Below are 21,910 nucleotides of genomic sequence, written 5' to 3'. Positions count from 1 at the left end.
TTTCCATGTGGATATCCAGTTTTACCAACACCTTTTTTGGAAGAGTTTATCTGTTCTCCATTATGAATTCTTGGCACATTTGTCAAAGTGGGGGGGATGGGGAGTCATATGAGGTTAAGGACATATATGTAATAACTTAATCAATAAAAAATTAAAAAATATAAGTTAAGAAAAAGATCAATTGTCCATAGATGTGTAAAATTATTTATGGTCTATTGTTTTCCATTGGTCTATATCAGTGGTCAGCGAAATCATTAGTCAACAGAGCCAAATATCAACAGTACAACGATTGAAATTTCTTTTGAGAGCCAAATTTTTTAAACTTAAACTATATAGGTAGGTACACTGTTATTAACTTAATTAAGGTACTCCTAAGGCTTAGGAAGAGCCACACTTAAGGGGCCAACGAGCCGCATGTGGCTTGTGAGCCGCAGTTTGCCGACCACGAGCTATATGACTGTCTTTATGCCAGTGACAAACTGTTTTGTTTACAGCACCTTTATAATGTATTTTGAAATTAGGAAGATATATGCCTCTAGTATTGTAATTTATTAAGATTAGTTTATCTATTCATGATTATTTGTGGTTTCATCTGAATTTATAACTATTTTTTTCTATTTATTTAAAAATGTTACTGTGATTTTGATAGAGATTGCAGTGAATCTGTAGATTACTTTGACATTTTCATAATATTAAGTCTTCTAATCCATAAACACAGGATGACTTTATATTTCTGGTACCTTCTTTAATTTCTTTCATCAATGTGTTTTAGTTTTCAGTATATAAATCTTTAGTCTACTTAGTTCAATTTATTCTTAAGTCTTTTATTATTTTCAGTGCTATCATAAATGGAATTTTCTTACTTTCCTTGTCTGATAGTTTGTTGTTAGTATATAAAAACCCAATTGAAATTTTATATGTTGATATAATATCCTGAAACTTTACTTAATTTATTTGTTCTAACATTTTTAATAAATATTTATTGTTGAAAATATGACAACAATAATTTTTCCCATTGCCCTCTCCCATCCTCCCCCCACCCCAAGCCTTCCAACACCCACTGTCTGTGTCTTTGGGTTATACTCATACACATATGAGTTCAATGGTTGATCTCTTTCCCCCGCCAACTTCCCCTGTCTTCCCTCTGAGATTTGACAGTCTGTTTGATGTTTCTATGTCTCTGGGTCTATTTTTGTTCATTAGTTTATGTTGGTCATTAGATTCCACATATGAGTGAGATCATGTGATACTATCTTTTTCTGACTGGCTTATTTTTCTTAGGAAAATGTTCTCTAGGTCCATCCATGCTGTTGCAAATGGTAAGAGTTATTTCTTTTTTTTACTTCCACATAGTAGTCCGTTTAATAGATTTACCATACTTTCTTTTTTTAATTTTTATTGGTTAAAGTATTACAAATGTGTTTTTATTTCCCCATTGTCCCCTCATCCCCCCAGTCCTGCCCTCACCCTCACCCACTATTGTCAGAGTCCATCACTTATGCTTATATGCATGCATACAAGTCCTTTGGTTGATCTCTCCCCTTCACCCCCATTCTCCCTTACCTTCCCTCTGAGGTTTTTATATGTCTCTTGGCCTTCCTAATGTCTTCTATTGAAAAGTATCTATTTACATCCATTGCCCATTTTTTGATTGGGTTGTTAGTCTTCCTTTTGTTAAGTTGCATCAGTTCCCTGTAAATGTTGGAGATTAAACCCTTATAGGAGATAATGTTGGCAAATATGTTCTCCCATGCAGTGGGTTTTCTTGTTGTTTTTTGTTGTTGTTGTTGTTGTTGTTTGTTTGTTTGTTTGTTTTTGTTGATGGTTTCTTTTGCTGTGCAGAGGCTTTTTATTTTGATATAGTCCAATTTCTTTATTTTCCCTTTAGTTTCCAATGCCCTAGGACAGTGATGGCGAACCTATGACATGTGTGTCAGAGGTGACAAGCAAACTCATTTTTTGGGTTGATTTTTCTTTGTTAAATGGCATTTAAATATATAAAATAAATATCAAAAATGTAAGTCTTTGTTTTATTATGGTTGCAAATATCAAAAATTTCTATATGTGACACAGCACCAGAGTTAAGTTAGGGTTTTTCAAAATGCTGACACGCCAAGCTCAAAAGGTTTGCCATCACTGCCCTAGGAGCTGTGTCGGTGAAGATATTGCTTTGGCAGATGTCTGAGATTTTTCTGCCTATGGATTCCTCTAATATTTTTATGGTTTCCCATCTTACACTTAAGTCCTTTATCCATTCTGAGTTTATTTTTGTGTATGGTGGTCTAGTTTCATTTTTTTGCATGTGTATGACCAAATTTCCCAGCACCCTTTATTGAAGAGACTGTCTTGACTCCATTGTATGTTCTTCCCTCTTTGTCAAATATTAATTGAGCAAATTAGTTCGGGTCGATTTCTGGGTTCTCTATTCTATACCCTGATCTATATATCTGTTCTTGTGCCAGTACCAGGCAGTTTTGAGAATAGTGGCTTTGTAATGCATCTTGACATCTGGTATTGAGATCCCTCCTACTTTGTTCTTCTTTCTCAGGATCACTGCAGCTTTTCCTTTTTGTTGTTGTTGTTGTTTGTTTTTTTCAAGATGAAATTTTGGAGAGTTCTTTCTAGATCTGTTAAATATGTTGTTGGTGTTTTAATGGGGAGTTCATTGAATCTACAGATTGCTTTGGGTAGTATGGACATTTTAATGATGTTGATTCTACCAATCCATGAACATGGTATGTTCTTCCATCAGTTTATGTCTTCCTCTATCTCTTTTTTCAACATCCTGTAGTTTTCTGAGTAGAGATCTTTTACCTCCTTAGTTAAGTTTATTCCTAGATATCTTAATTTTTTTGTGCAATGGTAAATGGGATTGTTTTTGTAATTTCTCTTTCTGTAAGTTCACTATTAGTTTCTAGAAATGCCATAGATTTCTTGACATTAATTTTGTATCCTGCTACATTGCCAAATTCATTTATTAGGTCTAACAAATTTTTGATGGAGTCCTTAGGATTTTCTATGTACAGTATCATGTCATCTGCAAATAATGACAATTTTACTTCTTTTCCAATTTGGATGACTTTTATTTCTCCTTTTTGTCTGATCACTATGAATAGTACCTCTAGAACTATGTTGAACAGGAGTGAGAAAGCGGGCATCCCTGTCTTGTTCCTGTTCTTAAGGGAAATGGTTTTAGTTTTTGCCCATTGAACATGATGTTGGCTGTAGGTTTGTCATATAAGGCTTTTATGATGTTGAGGTATGAGCCTTTTATTCCCATTTTGCTGAGCGTTTTTATCAGAAAAGAGGGTTGGACTTTGTCAAATGCCTTTTTTGCATCAATTGATATAATTATGTGATTTTTGTCTCAGTTTGTTTATTTGATGTATCGCATTTATTCATTTGCAGATATTGTATGAGCCTTGCATCCCTGGAATAAATCCCACTTGGTCATGGTGTATGATTTTTCTAATGTAATGCTGGATCCGGTTTGCTAAAATTTTGGTGAGGATTTTAGCATCTATATCCATCAGGGATATTGGCCTGTATTTATCTTTCTTTGTGGTGTCTTTATCTGGTTTTGGGAATAGGGTAATGCTGGCTTTATAGAAAAAGCTTGGAAGTGTGCCTTCCTTTTGAATGTTTTGGAATAGTCTGGGAAGGACTGGTTTTAGTTCTTCTTTGAATGTTCATTAAACTCCCCTGTGAAGCCATCTGGTCCAGGGCTTTTGTTTGCTGGAAGCTTTTTGATTACTGTTTCAATTTCATCAGTAGTTATCAGCCTATTCAGGTTTTTTGATCCTTCCTGATTGAGTTTTGGAAGCTTCTATTTTCCTAGGAATGTGTCCATTTCATTGAAGTTGTCCAGTTTTTTGGAGTACAGTTTTTCTTAGTATCTTTTTTTTTTTTTTTTACAATCTTTTGTGTATCAGTAGGGTCAGTTGTCACTTCACCTCTTTCATTTCTGATTTTGTTTACTTGGGTCCTCTGTCTTTGTTTTTTGGTGAGCCTGGTGAGAGGTTCATCAATCTTTTTTATCCTTTCAAAGAACCAGCTCTTGGTTTCATTGATCTTTTGAATTGTATTTTTGGTCTCTATGTCGTTTATTTCTGCTCTGACCTTTATTATACCCTTCGTTCTGAATACTGTGGGCTTCTATTGTTGCTCTCTTTCTAATTCTTGAAGTTGGAAGGTTTGACAATTTATTGACTGTCTTTCTTGTTTTTTTGAGATAGGCCTGTAATGCTATGAACTTCCCTCTCAGGACTGTTTTCATTGTGTCTCATAGATATTGGATTGCTGTGTTTTCATTGTCATTTTTTTCCAGGATGCTTTTTATTTCTTCTTTGATCTCTTTGTTAACCCAATCATTGTTTAATAGCATGCTCTTTAGCCTCCAAGTGTTTGATTTTTTTCATTGTTTTTATTGTAGTTGATTTCTAGTTTTATGCCATTGGGATCTGAGAAGATGCTTGTTATGATTTCTATCCTCTTGAATTTGAAGAGACTTTGCATGTGTCCTAATATGTGGTCTATCTTTGAAAATGTCCTGTGTGCACTGGAGAAGAATGTATATACTGTTGATTTGGGGTGAAATATTCTGAAGATGTCAATTAAGTCCATCTGATCTAATGAATCATGTAGGATTGCTGTTTCTTTGCTGATTTTTTGTTTAGAGGATTTATCCAGTGGTGTCAGTGGGGTATTAAAGTCCTCTAATATGACTGTATTGCTATTGATCTCTCCCTTGATATCTTCCCTAAGTTGTTTTATGTATTTGGGTGCTCCTGTATTGGGTACATATATGTTTACCAGAGTTATATCTTCTTGTTTCATTGCTCCCTTTAGTATTAAGTAGTGGCTTTCCTTATTTCTTGTTATGGCCTTTACTTTGAGGCCTATTTTGTCAGATATAAGTATCACAACCTCAACATTTTTTCATTTCCATTTGCCTGAATATCTTTTTTCTATCCCTTTACTCTCAATCTGTGTGAATCATCTGTTCTGAGGTGGGTCTCTTGCAGACAGCAAATGCATGGGTCATGTTTTCTTATCCATTCAGCTACCCTATGTCTTTTGATTAGGGCGTTTAATCCATTTACATTTAATGTTATTATTGATAAATACTTGTTTGGCATTTTTAGTCTTAATGTTTGTGTTTCTTCTTGCCTTTCTGTTTCTTCTTTTTACAGCAGTCTCTTTAGCATTTCTTGCATTTCTTGCTTGATGGTAATGAGCTCTCTTAGCCCTTTTTTTTCTGTGAAGCCCCTGATTCCGCCTTCAATTTTGAATGATAGCCTTGCTGGGTATAGTATTCTTGGATTCAGTCCCTTGCTTTGGATCATTTTGTATATTTAATTCCTTTCCCTTCTGGCCTGGTGTGTTTCTGTTGAGAAATCAGTTGATATTCCAATAGGAGCTCCCTTGTTAGGTAACTTTCTGTCTCTCTCTGGCAGCCTTTAAGATTCTTACATTGTCATTGATGTTTGCCAATTTAATTATGATGTGTCTTGGTGTAGGTCTTTTTGGGTTCATCTTGTTTGGGACTCTATGTGTTTCTTGGACTTGCGTAGTTTTTTTCTTGCCAATATCAGGGATTTTTTCTGTCATTATTTCTTCAAACAGGTTTTCTATTCCTTGCTTCTTTTCCTCTCCTTCTGGGACCCCTATTATGTGAATTCTGATTTGATTTTGTTTTCCCAAAGGTCCTTTACACTCTTCTCTTGCTTTTTAAATCTTCTTTCCAGTTGCTGCTGTGTTTGTGTGTTTTTTCCTACCTTGTCTTCTAATTTGCTGATGCATTCCTCAGCCTCTTGTAGTCTACTTTGTAAGCCTTCCATTGTGTTCTTTGTTACAGCTATGTCATTCTTCATCTCCTCCTGGTTCCTTTTCATGTTGGTGACATTCTCATTCAGCTCATTATAATTCTCATTGAGTTGTGTGTATTTGTCATCCAGCCATTTGAACATCCTTATAACCATTACTCTGAATTATTTCTCTGATATGTTGCTAGTTTCAGTTTCATTTAACTCCCTTTCTGGTGATCTTTTCCTTTCCTTTGGGGATTGCTTTTTTGTCATCCCGTTTTGCTGTAACGTTTTAATTGTAAATCTGATTGCTTTGCTACCCAGGTTCTTTTGGGGATGGTGCTACTGGTGTGGTCTCTCAGGTTTCCTGGACTTGGTAATCTAGCATAGCTCCCTACTTGACCTCTTGGGTTCTCTTGATGTAGGCCTATGAGCTGGAAAGGCACAACTGTGGTGTCCAGAATTCAACAGCAGCCATGGAAGGGGTTGTCCCAATTTTTGCTGTCTTGTGCCCTTAGTTGAAATTGCGCATGCCCCATGGGGACTCACATTGGCACCCAGGAACCGTCTGCTGGGGTGGTGGGTCTCAGGAGACCTACACTCTGGAAAGTCTTGACTGCAGTGTCCAGATTTTTGTGGTTTTGGGGTGGGCAGACTCAGATTTTGCTGCTGTTTCTGTGGTTGGATCCACTTGCTTCCAGTGGTGGCTCACAGGGACATCCATGGTGCGTTTGCCAGCAGGGTGTACTGACACACTCTGAAGGACCCTGGCACTGAAGCCATGGGATTGTGGTGTCTGTGGGCAGGCATCCCAGAAGAGGGAGTTCAGCATTTCTACAACCCAGCAGTGTGCCCTGTTTGTATAAGTGCATGCCCAGCAGGCCTGCCTGTGTAGGGGTGGGCTTGAGAGGCCTGCACACTGGAAAAGCATGTGATTCTACTGTCCAGAGTTCTGCAGCTGTGGGATAGGATGACTCAGTTTTTGCTGCTGCAGCTGTGGTTGGATAGGCACATGCTCCCAGTGGCAGCTCACAGGGGCACCTGTGGTGCATTTGCCAGCTCGGCACACTGAAGAACTCTGAAGGCCCTGGCATGAAGCTGCATAATTGAAGCATCTGTGAGTAGGTGTCCAGAATGAGTGAATGTCCAGAATTCAGAATTTCAACTGCAGAGAGAGTGCGTCCCTGTTTGTCCAAGATTGCACCCAGCCGGGGCTCACTGCAGCTCCCACAAGTGCCCTGTGAATAGATGGGCTCTGGTTGCCTGCTCATGGGAAATGCAGTACTGTGGTGGTGCATTTGCTGGCCCAGAGCTCTGATGCACTCTGAGGGGCCCTGGTGCTGAAGTTGTGCAGCTGGGTTGTCTGTGGGCAGTTATTCAGGAAGAGGGAATTCAGAATTTCTACTGCAGGGCAGTGCACCTTTGTCTGTTCAAAATAACACCCACCAGGGGTTCCCAGCAGCATACAAGAGCTGTGTGCCCTGGATGCCTGCAAGCTGGGAATGCGCAAATGTGGTGTCTGGAGTTCTGCTGCTGGGGAGAGGGGAAGTCACGCTTACTGCTGCAGGAATGGTGCACCTTTGGAGGTGGAGCTCTCAGGGTCTGCAGGTCTGCGGGTGGGGCAGCAGGATATGAGTTCCTAGAAAAGCCCGCTCTACCCTTTAAGATGGCATGGGCTCCGTGTCCGAGTCCCGCAGTCCGGGAGGTGCCCGCAGTGGTAGTAGTCTCTTCCTGTCCAAGATAGCCTGGTCTGCCAGCCCCTGCTGCTCCTGCCAGATTTAACTGTCCCTCACTCACTCACACACACATCACACACATCCACACAGTCTCCTTTCATCTCCCGACTCACTCACTTCCTCTCCCTCACCTCTGTCCTGCCAGCACCATCTTTTCCCTTCCCTACCATAGTTTCTTAATCCATTCATCTGCTGATGGACACTTAGGCTGTTTCCAAATCTTAGCTATTGTAAATTCTGCTGCTATGAACATAGGGGTGCATATCCTTTCTGATGGGTGTTTCTGAGTTCTTGGGATTTATTCCTAGAAGTGGGACCACTGGGTGAAATGGCAATTCCATTTTTAATTCAACTCCAAACTGTTCTCCACAGAGGCTGAACCAGTCTGCATTCCTGCCAGCAGTGCACAAGAGTTCCCTTTTCTCCACATCCTCGCCAACACTTGTCCTTTGTTGATGACAGCCATTCTAACAGGTGTGAGGTGGTGCCTCATTGTCATTTTGATTTGCATCTTTCAAATGATCAATGACATTGAGCACTTTTTCATATGCCTTTTGGCCTTCTGTATGTCCATTTTGGAGAAGTGTCTATCGAGGTCCTTTGCCCATTTTTTATTGGGCTGTTTATCTTCCTTTTGCTAAGTTGTATGAGTTCCCTGTAGATTTTGGAGGTTAATCCCTTATCAGATGTATTATTTGCAAATATGTTCTCCCATGGAGTGGGTACTCTTTTTACTTTTTGATGGCTTCTTTTGCTTTAATTGGGTGTTTATATGAGACCATGTCATCTACAGAGACAATTTTACTTCTTTCTTTCTGATTTAGAGGCCTTTTATTTCTTTCTTAATTGTTCTGTCTAGCTTTTCCAGTATTATATAGAATAGATGTGGCAATGAACATGTATGCCTTTCTCGTGATCCTACAGGATTTGTTTTACCACTGAGAATGATGTTAACTATATACTTTATTATATTGAGGTAGTTTCTTCTATTCCTAGTTTGTAGAGGTTTTATTATGAAAAAAATATTGAAAATTATAAAATGTGTTTTTGCATGTGTTGAGAAAATCATGTGAATATTTTCTTTTATTGTGTTGATGTAGTGCTGAATTTGGGTTGCTCATATTTTGTTGAGGATTTTTGTATTTACATTCTTCAGGGATACTTAACAGTAGTTTGTAATTTTTCTTGTGTTGTTGTGGTTTTTTTTAATCAAAATTTGGTGCCAGTGTAAAACTAGCTTCATTAAGTAAGTTTGGAAGTGTTCCCCTTTCTTCATTTCTCTGAAGAGTTTGAAAGGATTTGCGTTCATTCTATCTCCAAGGTTTGGGAGTATTTACCAGTAAAGCCATCAGGTCTGGGCATTTCTTTGTTGAGTGGTATTTCATTAATGATTCAAACTCCAAAGTAGCTGTAGGTCCATTCAGACTTTCTCTTTCTTCATGATTCAGTCACTGTAGGTCTTATAGTTTTGTGAATTTATCCATTTCTCCTAGGTTATCCAATTTGTTTGCAAATAATTGTTTATAACAGCCTCTTGGATCTTTTATTTCTGTGGCATCTATTGTAATGTCTCTTCCTTAATATCTGACTTCATTTATTTAAATATTTTTTACTTCATTTAAATAAGAGTTTTAAAAATTTTATTTCTGATTTAATCTTCATTATTTCCGTTATATGTAAATTTGGGTTTAGTTTGTTCTTTTTCTAGATGCTTGTTATATATTAAATTGTATATTTAAGATCTTTTTTAAAAGTAGGTATTTCTCATTATAAACTTCCCCCTTAAAATGCTTTTTTGTTGTTATTTTACTGTTGTGTTTTGTGGGTTTTTTTGTTTGTTTGTTTGTTTTGGCCAATAGATTTTTTTAATGTTTTTGTTTCTCTTTATTGTTGGAGGTATTACAGATGTCCCATTTTTCCCCCATTGACTTCCTCCGCCCCTGCTCCCGCCCCCTCTCCAGATCTTCACTGCACTATTGTATGTGTCCATGGGTTATGCATACAAGTTTTTTTTTTCTTTTTTGGGGGGGGAGGAGTTATATTTTTAATTGTTTAAAGTATTACATATATGCCGGAACCGGTTTGGCTCAGTGGATAGAGCGTCGGCCTGCGGACTGAAAGGTCCCAGGTTCGATTCTGGTCAAGGGCATGTACCTGGGTTGTGTACACATCCCTGGTGGGGGATGTGCAGGAGGCGGCTGATCGATGTTTCTCTCTCATTGATGTTTCTGACTGTCTATCTCTCTCCCTTCCTCTCTGTAAAAAATCAATAAAATATATTTAAAAAAAAAATTATTACATATAGTATTACATATGTCTCCTCCCCCCCCCCATTGACCTTCCCTCATCCATCCCCCAGGATTTATTTTTTAATTGTTTATTATTGAAGGTGAAATCAGAAGCTTCACAGACAAAAAAAAAAAAAAAAAAAAAAAAAAACCTGAAGAATTTTATCACGACTAAGCCAGCAATGCAAGAAATGCTAAAGGGACTGCTTAACACTGCTTTTGCTATATTCTGTAAGTTTTGATATGTTGTTTCATTTTTTGTCTTGAAATAATCCCTTTTTATTTCTTCTTTGATCCATTGGTTGTTTAAAAATGTGTTGTTTAATTTCCATGTATTATGATTTCTCAGTTTTCCTTCTATTATTGATTTTTACTTTTATACCATTGTGGTAAAAAAAAAACAAAACAAAAAAAAAACAACTACTTAATCTTATTTTCAGTTAAGCCTTGATTTGTGACCTAACATGTAATTTATCTTAGAGAAATTCCCTCTGTGCTTGAGAAGAATGCGTATTCTGCTGCTGTTGAATAGAATGCTCTATTACATACGTTAAGTCTACTTGATCTATAATGTTATGTAAGTCATATATTTCTTTATTGAATTGTCTGTATATTCTTTCCATTATTTAAAATGGGGTATTGGATTCTCTTACTATTATTACATTTTTGTCTATTTCCTCCTTCAGTTCTGTAAATGTTTGCTTTATATATTAACTAGAGGCCCGGTGCACGAAATTCGTGCACTGGGGGGGGGGGGTTCCCTCAGCCCAGCCTGCCCCTCTCACAGTCCGGGAGCCCTCCGTGGATGTCCTACTGATGGCCACAGTCTGGCAGCAGAGGTTTGGAGCAGGCGTCCTGTGTGTGTGTGTGTGTGTGTGTGTGTGCGTGTGTGTGTGTGTGTCTGCTGGGGGCCTGCCCCCAGCCACACCATGGAGGCTTGGAGCTCTGTGTTGATGTCTCAGGCTCCTGGCCTCCACTGCATGTTGTACTCTCCCTTGAGCTATGGCCAGGTTGGGGGTGCTGCTTGTAAGCCAGGCTTTCCTGGCTCCCAGATCACCATGGCAACTGGGGAGCAGGCCCAGCTTGGAGCTTCCCACAGGCGGGCTTGCTCTCCTGCTCCTGGATCCCCATGGCAACCGGGAGCAGGCCCAGCTGGGGGCTGGCCACAGACCAGGCTTTCCTGCACCCATGTCAGTCCCAGCTTGGGTCTGCCGGCAGGCCAGGCTTGCTTTCCTGCTCCCAGATCACCATGGCAACTGGGGAGCAGGCAAAGTTTGGGGCTGCCCTCAGGCCAGGCTTGCTTTCCTGCTCCCGGATCCTCATGGCGACCAAGGAGAAGGCGCAGCTGGGGCCTGCCCGCAGGCCGGGCTTGCTTTCCTGCTCCTCCTGGATCAGGTGCAGCTGGGGGCTGCCTACAGGCTGCACTTTTCTACTTACCAATGGCCGGATCACCACAGCGACCCAGGGCCCAGCGGCACTTTCCTGCTCTCCAATAGTCATAGGGTCCCGGCTGGGGGCGGGGCTTAGCAGTGCCAGGCTTAGGCGGCATGGGGGTCCCAGCTGGGGGCTCAGGTTGCACACAGGGGTCCTGGCTGGGGGCGGGGCTTATGCCCTGCTGCCCAGGGCTGAACATGGGGCCCAGATGGCAGCTTGCGCTGTCCCACCCTGCCTGTAGTATAACATAGAGGCCTGGTGCATAGGTGGGGGCTGGCAGGTTTGCCCCGAAAGTGTCCCGGATCAGGGTGGGGGTCTCGCTTGGGTGCCTGGCTAGCCTGGATGATGGGCTGAAGGCTGTTTGCAGCTGGTCACACCCCCTTCAGGGTGGGGGTCCCCACTGGGGTGCCTGGCCAGTCTGGGTGAGGGCCTGAAAGCTGTTTTCAGGCTGGAGGGAAACTTAAGCTCCCAGCCTCTCCTTTTTATCTTTTTTTTAAATTCTGGGATTTATTTACCTTCTATAGCTGTCACTGGAGCTAAGAGCCGGCTCCAGCTCTGAGGGCTGAAAGCAGGTTTCTGGTTCTGTTTGGCTTCTATAATTGAAAATCTGTTGCCATCACAGCAGCTCTAAGCTCTGAGACCGATTCTGGCTGAAAGCAGGTTTCTAGGTTTGTTTGGCTTCTATAATTGAAACTCTGTTGCCATAACTGCAGCTCTAAGCTCTGAGGCCAAAGCTGGCTGAATGCAGGTCTCTGGAGCTTGTTTAGCTTCTATAATTGCAACATAGTTGCTTAGAGTGCAGCTCAGAGGCTGGCAGCGTGAGGCCGGGAACACTGGCTTCCTTCGTCACTGGAGCAAGCAAGCCCCCTGTTTGCTTTAGCTGCCTGGCTGCCGGCTGCCATCTTGGTTGGCAGTTAATTTTCATATCCTGCTCATTAGCCAATGGGAAGGGTGTTGGGGTTATGGTCAATTTGCATGTTTCTCTTTTATTAGATAGGATAACTGAAGGATATTAAATTTTCAAAGAGTTTTTTAAATTATTATTACTACTAGAGGCCCAGTGCACAAAAATTTGTGCACTGGTGGGGGGATTGTCCCTCAGCCCCACTTGTGCCCTCTCACAGTCTGGGACCCCTCGGGAGATAACAACTTGCTGAGTAGTGCTGATAGGGGAGTTGGGGCACCCCCTGTCACCCACAGAGCAGGGCCAATCAGGGGGTTGGGGAACTCCCCCCATCACACTCAGGGCAGGGCCGATGGGGAGGTTGCAGCTCCACCCCGCCACACACAGAGCAGGGCCAATCAGAGAGTTGGGGCGCCTTCCTTTGTCACGAATAGAGCAGGGAGGATAGGGAGGTTGTGGCCCCGCTCCCTGTCACACACAGAGCCACAGGGCGATCAGGGGGTTTGGGCACTGCCCCTTGTCACGCTGCTCCAGGGGCCAGGATGCCTCGCTGCTCAGCTGATCCCGGTGCTGGGAGGCCTCACTGCTCTGCTGATCCTGGTGCTGGAAAGCCTCGTGGCTTCCCTTGACACAGGGACAGTGAGGCCTCACTGCTCCGCTGATCCTGGTGCTGGGAGGCCTTACGGCTCTGCTTGACACAGGGGCAGTGAGGCCTCACTGCTCCGCTGATCCTGGTGCTGGGAGGCCTTGCTGCTCCACTGATCCTGGTGCTGGGAGGCTCCACTGATCCCAGTGCCAGGAGGCCTTGCGGCTCCACTGATCCCGGGTTCGGGAGGCCTCATGGCTCTGCTGATCCCAGTGCTGGGAGGCATATTACCCTTTTACTATATAGGATAGAGGCCTGGTGCATGGTTGGGGGCCGGCTGGTTTTCCCTGAAGGGTGTCCTGTATCAGGGTGAGGGTCCCAGTTGAGTGCCAGGCTAGCTTGGGTGAGGGGATGATCGCTGCAGCTGGTCACACCCCCTTCAGGGTGGGGGTCCCCACTGGGGTGTCTGGCCAGTCTGGGTGAGAAGCTGAGGGCTGTTTTCAGGCTGGCAGGTGACTGAAGCTGCCAACCCCTCCTTTTTTCCTTTTTTTTTAATTCTGGGATTTATTTACCTTCTATGGCTGTCACTGGAACTGAGAGCCGGCTTTAGCTCTGAGGCTTGGCTCCAGCTCTGAGGCCTCGGCTGCTGAAAGCAGGTATCTGGGTTTGTTTGGGTTCTATAATCGAAACTCTGTTGCAACTCCAGCTCGGCCAGCTGGCTGAAAGCATGAGGTTTGTTTAGCGTCTATAATTGCAACATAGTTGCTTAGAGTGCAAGCTCAGTGCCCAGCAGTGACAGGCGGGGAACCTTAGCTTCCTCCTTCACTGGAGCAAGCAAGCCTCCTATTTGCTTCAGCTGCCTGGCTGCTGGCCACCATCTTGGTTGGCAGTTAATTTGCATACCGCCCTGATTAGCCAATGGGAAATGTGTCGGATGTACGGTTAATTACCATGTTTGTCTATTATTAGGTAGGATTATTCTGATGTTGGGTGCATATATATTTATAATCCTGATATTTTCCTAGTGGATTAACCCTTTTATCATGGTATAATGTCCTTTGTTTCTTGTGACAGCTTTGTTTTGTTTTGTTTTCATTGAATTTATTGGGGTGACACTGGTTAACAAAATTATGAGGTTTAAGGTACATAATTCTATAACACATCATCTGTACACTGTATTGTGTGTTTACCACCCCAAGTCAACTCTCCATCCTTCACCATTTATTCCCCCTATACTCTCTTCTACCTCCTTCCACATCTCCTTCTGTAATCACCATATTCTTGTCTGTATCTATGAGTTTTTTCTCTCCCCTCCCAATCCCCTGCCCCGACAGCTGTCAGCCTGCTCTCTATAAATCTTTCGAAAGTCTTTGATTTAAAGTCTGTTTTGTCTCATATCAGTATAGTCATTCCTGCTCTCTTTTGGTTACAACTGGCATGGAATAACTTTTTGATCCCTTTGCCTATGTATGTCCTTATATATAAAGTGATTGTCTTGTGAACAGCAAAATTGCTATAATTATAACAGTCTGTTCTAAGCTGATAACAACTTAACTTCCATCACACAAAGTCTCTACTCTTTAACTTATCTCCCCCAATACACTTTGTTTTCTGGTTAAAATTTGCATCTATCCATATTGTGTATTTTTTTAACATTTTTACTTATAGTCATAATTTGTCTTTGAACTTTTATAACATAAATAAAAGTAATCTATCCACCACTCTTGCAGGAATGATACAGTATTCTGTATTTGTCTATATATTAACCTTTACCAGTAAGTTTTATGGTTTTTTTTACATTAGCAAGTTGTTCTTTAGCTACCTTTCATTTCAACTTGAAAAAAAAACTTTATAAGAACTCCTATTTCTTATAAAACATGTCTAGATATAATTATCTCCCTCAGCTTTTGTTTTATGATAAAGTATTTATCTCTCCTTTATTTGGGGACAGTTTATTTTTGGTAGAGTATTCTTGCTTAACAATTTTTTTTCATCACTTTTAATATGCCATCCCACTCCCTTCTGCTCTGTATGGTTTCTGCTGAAAAAAATCCACTGATAATTTTATGGGGCCTTATTTTGTACATAAGTCATATTTTTCTCTTGCTGCTTTAAAAATTCTGTCTTTAATTTTTGATTTTTGATGATTTGGTTACATTGTGAATCAGTGTGAATTTCAACTAATCTTGTTTGATGTTTTTGGGCTTCTTGGAAGTGTATATCCATCTTCCCCATATTTGGGAAGTTTTCAATGATCGTTTCTTTGAATAATCTTTCTGGTGTTTTCTCCATCTAAATAATTTCCATAATGCTTGATGATGTCCCTTAAGCCACTTAAGCTTTCTTCACTATTTATTTATTTTCTTATTTTTTTTTCTCTTCTGACAGAATAATTTTCAGTAACCTGTATTCAACTTCCTTGATCCTTTCTTCTTCTTGGTGTAGTCTGCTGTTTAACCCATCTAGTGATTTTTTTTTTTAGTTTAATTATTGTGTTCTCCAGCACCATTAATTCTGTTTGGTATTCTTCTATATTTTCTCTCTGCTGAGATTTTTACTTTCCTTATGGTACTTTTTTTTTTCCCCCTCAGAGATCATCTTTAGGGTGGTTATTTTGGATTATCTTTCAGATAAATCATGAAATACTTTTTCAATAGAGTTTGTTTCTGGAGATTTATCTTAGTCCTTTGTTAGGAACATTTTTGCCTGATTCTTCATTCTCCTTGAATCTCTGTGTTGGAGTTTTCACATTAAGCCAAGAAGCCACCTCTCTTGACTCATACAGAAAATCCCCACCAGTCAGCTCAGATAGAGATTCTGGGAACATCTCAAATCTTTGTTTAACACACTTCATTTGTTCTTAAAGTCCTCAGGGGTCTAAGGCAGGGGTCCTCAAACTTTTTAAACCGGGGGCCAGTTCACTGTCCCTCAGACTGTTGGAGGGCCAGACTATAGTTTAAAAAAAAACCAACAAAACTATGAACAAATTCCTATGCACACTGCACATATCTTATTTTGAAGTAAAAAAAAACAAACAAAACAAAACGGGAACAAATACAATATTTGTATTTGCATGTGGCCCACGGGCCGTAGTTTGAGGACCCCTGGTAAGGTATACAAGTCCCACGTGTGTACTGAGACTAAAGAGACTGAAACCAGTTTCTTGGGCAGCCTCCAGAAGAGTTTCATAATTGGACACCACAGCCAAGTTTTTCCCTCCCCTGGGAGAATTTAGGAGCTCGATTTTTCATCTGTTCACTATGTGGTGAGACATGTCGGTGGGGTTTATGTTGACTGACATCCCAAAGGTCCATCTCTGTTTCACTTTCACCCAGGTAGCTAGGTTGTGCCAGGTCCCATAATCACTATGAGACAAGCAAGTCAGAAGCCAGTCCTTTGGGAAGTCATCAGAAAATGTGTGGCTTTCCATACCAGACAAACTTATTCCCTGTCCAGGAAGAAACAGGCAGCTGTGATTTTGGTCTGTTCACTCTGTGCTGAGCCAGGAAGTGTATGCATGGCCTTTAGAATCTCATGTTACTATTTTCATTCTTTCCTAGGTGGCTAGACTGTGGCAAGCCTGTCAAAGCTCCAAGACTGGCAAGATGGATGCCAGTTCTTTGGATAATCTCAGAGAAGCTGGGACATTGGATGTATAGATAAATTTTTTCTCTCCCCAGAGGGAAACTGAAAGCTGGGATTTTTCATTCACTTGTTTTGTGCCGAGCTGAACAACAAGGAGAAGCTATAGCTTCTACAAGCTATATCTATCAGAGTTCCAAGACTGGCAAGATAAAATCAAGTCCTCTGAGGAGCCTTCTTGGGAATTTTAGGGCATTGCATGTGTGAACTCTTTTCTTCCTCTGGGAGAAGTTGGGTACTAGGGCATCTATTCCTGATCATATGTCACCATGCTGGGAATGAGGTTACTGGTAAGAGAATGTCCTGAATCTATCCATATCAGTTTCACTGAGTGTGGTTTCATGTTCATCTGTGGTACAGGAGTCTTTAAATGCATTTCTGTATTTCTCACCAAAAAAATTGCTCACGAATTATTGCTGAAAGTCGTGTTTGTGGGGAAGAGCAGAGTCCAGGGCTTCCTCTCTACCATCTTGCTGATATTACAACCTACATCATTTCATTTTATGGTACTCTCGCTAGCCTTACATATTCCCTTGATTGTAAGCATACACCGGAGAACTATTTTTTTGTTATAACCTAGTGAAAAAGATTGAGGAACTGGATAATACTGATTGAATTACTCTACTCAAATAACTGATGGATTATTGCCAATATTATGGCCAAATTCTGGAAATATGCCCAAGAGCTTTGTATTTGACCTTATCAAGATGAACTTAAAAGACAAAGATCTTAATGCAAATATATGTTATGCTTATATAGATAGTTAGTATGGTAGAACTTGGGAGTCAGCTTTTGATTGCTATATTTTAAGAAAAACTTAAGGTCAAAGTAAGATGAGAAACATGCTGGTAAAAAACAAACAAAAAATCAAGAATGTTATGTGAGGAACTTAAAGGAATAAAGTTTATCCTAGAGAAGATAAATTTTGACAAGATAATATATCTATTTCCCAGAAATCAAATCATACTGTTATATGGTAGATTTAGACTTAGTTTATGTTTCCAAAGAAGTGGATAATAGAAAACAAACAAATAAAAATAAACAGATGCAACTTGCAGGGAACCAAATTTAAGTTGTATAATAAATTTCTAAAGCCTAACAATGGAATATTTTGGTTTTCATAGTATATAAGCTTCCTCATCCCTAGAAATGATTTAATAGAAGTTGGATGATCCACCTCTGTGTTGCATGTTATAAAAAGGATTAGGATATTGGATGGGTATCTATTTACTCTGGATTAATTCTTAAATCACATTTGTCTCAGAGTCTACTAAGAGGAGACCACATTTATTTTCAAATGTGCCGTGCCATTTCTGACTCACAGTCTAAATAACACACACACACACACACACACACACACACACACACACACACACACATTTTAGCAGGACATAATATTAATGTCAGTGACCACACATGTATAGAACGTTTTTGCAAAAAGCATGTATCCTAGGTAAATGTCAAGTTTAAAGGTGTGGCTGGCTATAAGAGACAAAAAAGTAGAAAATTAAAAATAGCAGGCAAGGAAATTAATGAAGTTAAGGTCTTAAAGTTAGGCAAGTAGGTGACAAATACAGCTCCAAAAGAGTATATTAAAAATGAGTCATGAGTGACTTCAGGCATTAAATTGGTACAATTCAACAGAAAATGTGTCATAATTTATTTGAAGTTTCTTGCTTATGCATAGCAATCTACGGAATTCCATTTTGATGTGTTGAATATCTCATTTTGCTTTGAGAACATGCTTATGAATAAAGCCCACTGCACAGTACAGCTCACACCTTAGAAGTCATGTGCCCAGCTATGCTTTTCCAATTAACACAGCATTTCAAATTGAGTTTTACATGTTTGCAGTTTTGAATCTATAAAATGGGAAGAGAGCTGAAACTCTAATTGGAGAACAAGCTAAGGTGTAATAGAAAGGTCAGAACTGGATCACATTTTACTTGGAATACGATGATTTATTTGTTACAATTGAAGTATAAATTTCATATTTTACTATATTATTTTTTCTGTCTTTATCATTTCTGTATTTTTAAAACTGATATACCCCCTATATAATGTCATTTGTAAACAACTAAGCAAGATTTTAAGATGGGACAGTTACATAATATGATTTAATCCCATTGTTGAAAAAAACAATTACACTTTTCAAAATGTTATCACATATTAATGTTAAAAATGGAGAGGGTGAAAAGAATACATAATCTCAGAAAAATAAAAAAAGTTGAAATTTGGAATTGACAAAGTAAAAAATAAAATAACCCATGTGCTTTGATTTTTCTATTCTTGATGAATTAGTGTTTAACCTCTATTAAGTCATCATCAGGGATGGCAAAGTATTGGTATGAAGGATACTTAGCATAAATCCAGTTTGCCAGAATATATTGTCAGGCAATATGCAAGTGACATTTTATAAATTGCATTATATTTAAAAAATGAAGCACTGCCCACAGTACTAAATGTTGATTGCAATATTCTGTGTTGTTTCTTGTAAATATTTTATGGAAAAAATAATTAGAACTATGTTGTAAGAGGAAACTAGAGACTCAAGGCTACTTTAGTCCTTTATAATATAGCTAGAGGCCAGGTGCATGAGAATTCATGCACTGGAGGGGGGGACCCTCAGCCCGGCCTGCCCTCTCTCACAGTTCGGGAGCCCTCAGGGGCAGGAGGTGACCCAGTGATCAGGGTAAGGCGACTCTCCCATCACAACTCTGCTGCTGCCACTGCTGGCAGTGCAAGCTTTGGCCGGCTCTGGTTACCTGAGCCTCAGGCAGACCTGGGTGGCTGGGAAGCAGCCATCTGAGGCTTGCCTGAACCTTGGGCCAGCCCTGGGCAGCTAGGGGGCTGAGGAGACTTCAGGACTCCAGAGGCAGGTGTCCAAAGCAGCCGGGGTGGGCCCGGCCTTGCCACATTCCTGCCACCTTAGTGGGTTGAGAGGACTGGGTGCTGCCATCTTGTGGCTGTGGAAACCACCATCTTTGAGGGCATGGTATTCAATTAGCATATTCCCTCCTTATTGGCTGTGGGTGCTGCCATCTCTGAGGGGCGAGCAGTCAATTAGCATATTCCATCTTTATTGGCTGTGGGCGCCACCATCTTTGAGGGCAAGGCAGTCAATTAGCATATTCGCTCCTTATTGGTTATGGATGCCACTATTTTGAGGGCTGGGCAGTCAATTAGTATATTCCCTCCTTATTGGCTTTGCCACAGAGTAAGAGTCAATTAGCATATTCCTTCTTTATTAGATAGGATGGTTAAAAGCTGGAAAAGAGTATGTCGTTTCCTAAAAAAACTAAAAATGAAACTCCCATTTGACCGAGTGATTCCACTTCTAGGTATATATACCAAGAAAACAGAAACACCAATCAGAAAGGATATATGCACCACTATGCTCATAGCAGCACAATTTACCATAGCTAAGATCTGGAAACACCCTAAGTGCCCATCAACAGATGAGTGGATTAAAAAACTGTGGTACATCTACACAATGGAATACTATGTTACTATAAATAAAAGGAACTTTTACCATTTGCAACAGCATGGATGGAACTGGGGAGCATTAGGCTAAGCTAAATGAGCCAGTCAGAGTAAGATAAATATCACATGATCTCACTCATATGTGGGATATAATGATCAACATAATTTGATGAACAAGAATAAATCCAGAGACAAATGCCAGGAGAGAGTGTTAGAGAACAACCAAAAGACTTGTATGCATGCATATTAGCATAACCAATGGACACAGACACTGGGGTGGTGGGGGCTTGCCCGGGGTGGGAATTGCTGGAAGAGGGTCAATTGGGGGAAAAGGAGACATATGTAAAATTTTAGACAATAAAAGAAAAAACGACAATGAGGTAACATCTCACAACTCTCAGAATGGCTATCAACAACAAATAGACAAATGACAAGTGCTGGTGAGATGGAGAGAAAAGGGAACCCTAGTACACTGCTAGTGGGAATGCAGACTGATGAAGTTATTATGGAAAACAGTATGGAGTTTCTTCAAAAAATTAAATATGGAACTGCTATTTGACCCAGTGATCCCACTTCTAAGAGTATATCCTAAGAAACACGAAGCACCAATCAGAAAGAATGTATGCACCCCTATGTTCATAGCAGCACAGTTTACAATAGCTAAGATCTGGAAACAGCCCAAGTGCCCATCAGCAGATGAATGGATAATAAAGCTGTGGTACATTTATACCACAGAATATCATGCAGCAGTAAAAAAGAAGAATATCTTACCCTTTGAGACAGCAGGGAGGAACTTGGAGAGTATCAAGCTAAGTGAAATAAGTCAGTCATAGAAAGACAGTAATCACACTCATATGTGGAATCTAAGTAACAAAATAAACTGATATACGAATTGGATCCTGAGACATGGAAACATAGAACAGAGTAAGGAATCTGAGAGGGCAGGGGAAGGTGAGTGGGTGGGAGCTAATCAACCAAAGACCTTATATGCATATATGCATAACCCATGGACACAAACAATAGGGTGCTGAAGGCCTGGGGTGGGGGAACAGGGATGGAGGGGGTCACTGGGGTAAAAAGGGGCATATGTAATATTTTCAACAATAAAGAATTATTAAAAAAGAAAGGAAGGAGGAAGGTGAAGATATAAATATCACTGTGTAAATATATTATAAATAAAATATAATTATTGTTTTAATAGCCAAATAAGACTTACCTGGTATTATAAAATTGCTTTTGCCTTGAAAATGAAAAAAAAAGTTTTCAGTAGAAACTATTTTTATTTCCTTTTGTTATTAGTTTTTGATATAAAAAGTTGAAGAAGTATTGGCAGAAGAACCCTATATAATAAAAGAGTAATATGCAAATTGACCCTAACAGCAGAATGACTGGGAATGACTGGTCACTATGACACACACTGACCACCAGGGAGCAGACACTCAATGCAGGAGCTGCCCCCTGGTGGTCAGTGTGCTCCCACAAGGGGAGCTCTGCTCAGCCACAAGCCAGGCTGACAGCTGCCAGCACAGTGGTGGTGGTGGGAGCCTCTCCTGTTTCCTCAGCAGCACTAAATATGTCCGATTGCAGCTTAGGCCTGCTCCTTGCTGGCAAGTGGACATCCCCCGAGGGCTCCCGGGCTGCCAGAGGAAGGTCTGACTTCCAGCTTAGGCCCAATCCCCCAGGGAGCAGGCCTAAGCCAGCAGGTGGACATCCCCCGAGGGGTCCCAGACTGCAAGAGGGCACAGGCTGGACTGAGGGACCTCCCTGAGTGCACAAATTTTTGTGCACTGGGCCTCTAGTTTGAAATATAATATTTCTACCTAAACATAAATTACAAACATTAAATATTGCTTTTGTTGATTGCCTACTAAAATGCCAAGCTCAAAACCTTTACCTTTAAAAGATCATTGTATTAAAACACAATTCAGGAAATGGTAAAATGTAACATGGGATAGTTTACAAAATTTAAATAGCAAAATGTTTTAAAAATACATATTTATTACTAAACTAAAGAAACAATGAAGATAAAT

Source organism: Myotis nattereri (assembly GCF_964212035.1).
Source record: "Myotis nattereri genome assembly, chromosome: X".
Lineage (NCBI taxonomy): Eukaryota > Metazoa > Chordata > Mammalia > Chiroptera > Vespertilionidae > Myotis > Myotis nattereri.
This window is presented reverse-complemented; position numbering follows the sequence as displayed.